This window comes from Scyliorhinus torazame, chromosome 1 (genome assembly GCF_047496885.1).
Source record: "Scyliorhinus torazame isolate Kashiwa2021f chromosome 1, sScyTor2.1, whole genome shotgun sequence".
Taxonomy (NCBI): domain Eukaryota; kingdom Metazoa; phylum Chordata; class Chondrichthyes; order Carcharhiniformes; family Scyliorhinidae; genus Scyliorhinus; species Scyliorhinus torazame.
Genome location: NC_092707.1, coordinates 83,121,903 through 83,127,902, shown reverse-complemented (window position 1 = coordinate 83,127,902; position 6,000 = coordinate 83,121,903). Strand labels below are relative to the sequence as shown.

Genomic DNA, 6,000 nt, shown 5'->3' with positions numbered 1-6,000 from the left:
TCAGGTGGAGGTAGCAGCATTGCCCCGCCCACCTGGCCCAACCCAGCAACAAGCCCCGCCCACCCGAACAACAGGCCCCGCCCACCCGAACAACAGGCCCCGCCCACCCAGCCACAAGCCCACCGTCCACCGAAGGTGCAAAGCCGAACGGAAGCCCCGCCCACGTTGCTCATCTACATTTAGAGCTGGGCGACCAGAATTCGCCAAGTCTAATCTGATATTTAACATCTGCATGGGAAAACGAAAGAGCAAACTGCTCACGTGTCTGTTAATCAGTACAATGCCCGGAAAACATAGGACAATGTGACAGGGATGAAACGAACATACACAGTTAGTATGATTGTAAAGAGCAGATGGACAGGACCTTTTATAAGACATTCAGAGACTTGAATTAATCGTGCTCGCTTCGGCAGCACATATACTAAAATTGGAACGATACAGAGAAGATTAGCATGGCCCCTGCGCAAGGATGACACGCAAATTCGTGAAGCGTTCCATATTTTACACCAGCAAAACACTTCACCTTCTCAAAAACACACACTTTCCTCTGATTCAAACACCAGTCATCCATTCAATTCAGCATCTTTACTCACCTCCTTCCCCACTGCTCTCAATTCAAACTGTTCATCCACACACTTGTTAAACTTGCAGATTTGACTCTTTTCAATCAGTCATTTCAAACTTTAATTCGTTATTTCTTGTTTTGCAAAACATCGCGGATGCTGCCAATCGAGTAGAAAAACACAAAATGCTGATAATTCTCAGCAAAGACAAGTGGATATTTAGGGAAAGGGTGCAAGGGAGAAGCTGCTCAACACCAAGGCTGTGGATCAAACCAGCAGCTCAGTGTTCTGCTGGAGACAGTGTTTTCAAATGGATTGACTCCAGATCATGAAATACTGAAATGGAGACAAGAGAAGGGTGTGTTAATAATTTGGTGGAAGGCGTGAAATAAGCTTTACTACAGGCTGTAGTCCATATAGACAACATCCACTGCCCTACCTGCATCAATCATGTTAGTGACCTCCTCGAAAAACTCTATCAAGTTAGTGAGACACGACCTCCCCTTCACCGCGCTGCCTCTCACTAATATGTCCATTTGCTTCCAAATGGGAGTAGATCCTGTCTCGAAGAATTCTCTCCAGTAATTTCCCTACCACAGAAGTAAGGCTCACCGGCCTGTAGTTCCCGGGATTATCCTTGCTACCCTTCTTAAACAGAGGAACAACATTGGCTATTCTCCAGTCCTCCGGGATATCCCCTGAAGACAGCGAGGATCCAAAGATTTCTGTCAAGGCCTCAGCAATTTCCTCTCCAGCCTCCTTCAGTAATCAGTGCTGGTACCTTTGCTGTTTGTAGTGTATATAAATGATTTGGAGGAAAATGTAACTGGTCTGATTAGTAAGTTTGCAGACGACACAAAGGTTGGTGGAATTGCGGATAGCGATGAGGACTGTCAGAGGATACAGCAGGATTTAGATTGTTTGGAGACTTGGGCGGAGAGATGGCAGATGGAGTTTAATCCGGACAAATGTGAGGTAATGCATTTTGGAAGGTCTAATGCTGGTACGGAATATACAGTGAATGGTAGAACACTCAAGAGTATTGAAAGTCAGAGAGATCTAGGTGTACAGGTCCACAGGTCACTGAAAGGGGCAACACAGGTGGAGAAGGTAGTCAAGAAGGCATACGGCATGCTTGCCTTCATTGGCCGGGGCATTGAGTATAAGAATTGGCAAGTCATGTTGCAGCTGTATAGAACCTTAGTTAGGCCACACTTGGAGTATAGTGTTCAATTCTGGTCACCACACTACCAGAAGGATGTGGAGGCTTCAGAGAGGGTGCAGAAGAGATTTACCAGAATGTTGCCTGGTATGGAGGGCATTAGCTATGAGGAGCGGTTGAATAAACTCGGTTTGTTCTCACTGGAACAACGGAGGTTGAGGGGCGATCGGATCGAGGTCTCCAACATTATGAGGGGCACAGACAGAGTGGATAGTCAGAGGCTTTTCCCCAGGGTAGAGGGTCAATTACTAGGGGGCATAGGTTTAAGGTGCGAGGGGCAAGGTTTAGAGTAGATGTACGAGGCAAGTTTTTTTACACAGAGGGTAGTGTGTGCCTGGAACTCCTACTGGAGGAGGTGGTGGAAGCAGGGACATTTAAGGGGCATCTTGACAAATACATGAATAGGATGGGAATAGAGGGATACGGACCCATGAATTGTAGAAGATTGTAGTTTAGTCGGGCTGCATGGTCGGCATGGGCTTGGAGGGCCGAAGGGCCTGTTCCTATGCTGTACTTTTCTTTGTTCTTTGTTAGGCTGGAAGAAGGCAGCACCACCGAGGGCCTTGGAGTGGCTTTCAGACCTGGCTGAGTTCCTGCAACTGGAAAAAATAAAATCCTCGATAAGGGGATCCGGGATGAGATTCCACAATATGTGGAAGAAGTTCACAAACATAATTATGGACATGTTAGCAACCAGCAACTAGCTGGGGGGGGGGGGGGGGGAGTGATAGCAAGGGGAGAGGTAGAAAGGGGGGGGGGCACAGGGAACACCGCCTGGATGAAAGGGAGCCCGCATAATGCAGAAAATGAGCGGGGAGGGAGGCCATCCACAGGAGAGGACATGGATCCCTCCCACACAGGCCAAACCGGAGAACAGACCTGTCTAACGTCCCCTAAGAACTCCCTCCCCAGCAAAACTAATGTAATTGTAATTATAAATTATGAATGATGTAAAGAGTCCTGGCAATAGTTGTAAATACATATATAAATTGTGTGTAACTCGTGTCACTAATTTAACATTTAGACTCTTATGAGTCCCGATAAGAACACTTTAGAAAAATGATAAGATACACACTAATGGTAATAAAGTCAGGAAAAGAAAGAACTGGGACCACTGTCACAGACATGGGGACAGCCTGCGGTACCTGTGTTGATGTTGTTACTGATTGATTATTATTGTTGTTTCTGTATTGTTCTGTAAAGTTTGGATATTAAGTGTGAAATGACAATCAAAATATTCAAAAAAACTTTTCTCTTGTTTCCATTTTCCCACGCATGATGCCTATTTTATCTATTTCCTCCATATTGCAAAGTATCCTCAAACATCTTGCCACATATGACTGGTGGTATTCAAATGGAAACTGTTTCAGATGTCATGGAAATAGACAGTGCTGAAATGAAAAGAAAGCTGGAAGGATTGGATTGGATTTGTTTCTTGTCAGAGGCAACATACCATCCTGGAGTCTCTTTCACGTCCACAGAAACGCCTATCTGTGCCCCTGACTATAGAGTCCCCTATGACTATTGCTCTTGTGCACTTTGACCCTCCCTTCTGAACATCAGAGCCAGCCGTGGTGCCACTGCTCTGGCTGCTGCTGTTTTCCCCTGATAGGCTATCCCCCCCCCCCCCCCCCGACAGTATCCGAAGGGGTAGACCTGTTCGAGAGGGGGACAACCACAGGGGATTCCTGCACTGACAGCCTGCCCCTTCTGGTGGTCACCCATTTCTCTGCCTGCACATTGGGTGTGTCCACATTTATATAACTGCTATCTATGATGCTTTCCGCCACCTGCATGCTCCTAAGTGCATCCAGCTGCTGCTCCAACCGAACCATGCGGTCTGTGAGGAGCTCCAGTTGGGTGCACTTTCTGCGGATGAAGCCATCCGGGACGCTGGAAGCCTCCCGGACCTGCCACATCTCACAGTCAGAGCACAGCACCCCTCTAACTGACATTGCATCAATTAATTAGTAAATTAAATTTAAAAGTATAAAAAAAGTTACTGTTAACTATATGTTTCCTAGCACTAGATTTCTACTATAAATGTGAAAGCTAAATACAGTACTCTCCGATCTCTGGCTTAGATACCCCTCTAAATTATAATTAAGTAATTATGTTTAATTAGTTTACCAATGCTTAATTTTTAAAATTTAGTGTAGATTCCCAACCAGCCAATCAGGTCACAGCTCTTCTGTGATGTCACTTCAGTTCCCCCCCACCCCCACCCCACACACACAATTTGAAAAGGTAATAAAAGTAAAAATGAGTAAACATCACTTACCTACCTTCTGAGGGTCTCAGATGCTCTCAGGTTCTCTCCCTGCTGATTTAGCAAAGGTTTCTGCCTGCGATCAGTGAAGCGAAGGCCAGGGCGTCTCCTCCTCTTCCTTTTCCAGAGCTCTGGATGCTCTGACACCCTGAAGACTACCACAGGTCGGCACAGCTCCATCTCGACCCTCACCACCCTGCACATAGGGAGTTCGGGACGACCTTTTCCGAGGCTGAGTCTGGGGCAAGACCCAAACATGTAGGTGTGGTTGGCCGGGTCCCCCTGCCACCGCTCACACCTATCCTCCTCCTCCGGGAAGAACCTGTTTATGCGTGTCTTACTAAGGTGCGTTCTGTGCCCCACCTTGAGCTGCATCAGGCGCAGGAGGAGTTGGAGTTGATCCTCTGCAGTATATTGGTCCAGAGTCCTCTCCCTATCTCCATGCCCAGCTCCTCCTCCCATTTCCGTCTGGTCTCATCCAGTGGAGTCCTGGCCTTTCCCATGAGTCGTCTGTAAATGTCACCATGCTTGTCGTCTCCTAACCAGTCCAGCCCTACCATTGTGTCTAGAAATGTGTGTCCGGGTCTCTGGGGAAACGCTTTTGTCTCCTTGCAGAGAAAGTCGTGCAGTTGCAGGTACCCGAGCTTGCTCCCTTTCGGGAGTTGGAGTCTCTCTGAGAGTTCCGCCAGAGTCACGAGTCTATCGTCCACGCATATGTCCTTCATTCTCAGTGTCCCTCTGTCCTCCCTCCATGCCCCAAATGTGATGTATATCCTCGCCGGTGTGAACCTATAGTTGTTGCACATGGGGGCCTCTATAGATATCTTGCCAAGCTTGAAATAGCAACTGAACTGATTCTAGGTCTTAAGTGTGGCCACGACCACTAGCCTCCTGGAGTTTGTGTGTGCGTGTGGGGGCCGGAAGTGGAGCGGTGGCCAGCGCTCAGAGAGATGTCCCCATGCAGGAGGAATCTTTCCTTTGGACCCAGTCCACCTCCAGTTCCCTTAGTCAGCCCCTCGCCCTCTCACGTTTGCCGCCCAGTGATAGAATAGGAGGTTCAATATGGCCAGGCCTCTCATTTCCGTTGTCCTCACTGTAATGTGGTACATGGTCAGAGATTACAATTGGGACCCCGACTCGGATGAACACACACCGCCCGAGGAGAACATCCAACTTCTGCCACGACTAGCCTCGGTGACCCTGGACCAGTCTCGGCCCCGAACACTCTCGACTGCAACGACGACCGTGCTCATCAATGGGCATGAAACATTCTGTCTGATCGACTCTGGGAGCACGGAGAGCTTCATACACCCCAACACAGTAAGGCGCTGTTCTCTCCCCGTTCACCCAGTTAAGCAAAAAATCTCCCTGGCCTCCGCGTCTCATTCAGTGGAGATCAAGGGGTTCTGCATAGCGAACCTCACGGTCCAGGGAAGGCAGTTTAAAAATTACCGGCTCTACGTCCTTCCCCACCTCTGCGCTGCCACACTCCTAGGGTTAGATTTTCAATGCAACCTCCAAGGTTTAACCTTTAAATTCGGCGGCACGATACCCCCCCCTCACTGTCTGCAGCCTTGCGACCCTCAAGGTCGATCCGCCTTCCCTGTTTGTGAACCTCACCCTGGATTGCAAACCCGTCGCCACCAGGAGCAGACGATACAGTGCCTAGAATCGGACCTTTATTAGGTCGGAGGTCCAGCGATTACTGAGGGAAGGTGACACTGAGGCTAGCAACAGTCCCTGGAGAGCTCAAGTAGTGGTTGTAAAGACCGGGAGAAGCATAGGATGGTCATAGATTATAGCCAGACCATCAACAGGTATATGCAGCTTGACGCGTACCCTCTCCCCCGCATATCCGATCTAGTCAACAGAATCGCACAATACAAGGTCTTTTCCACGGTGAAAAATTAAAATGAAATGAAAATGAAAATCGCTTATTGTCACAA

General features: G+C 48.3%; 1 non-coding gene across 1 annotated transcript; it reads left to right on the top strand.

The window, feature by feature from the left end:
- The first annotated feature begins 397 nt into the window (after positions 1-397).
- Positions 398-504, top strand: LOC140430545 (U6 spliceosomal RNA). Its single transcript, XR_011949447.1, has one exon. It is a non-coding gene; the product is annotated as a U6 spliceosomal RNA (small nuclear RNA).
- Positions 505-6,000: the final 5,496 nt, after the last annotated feature.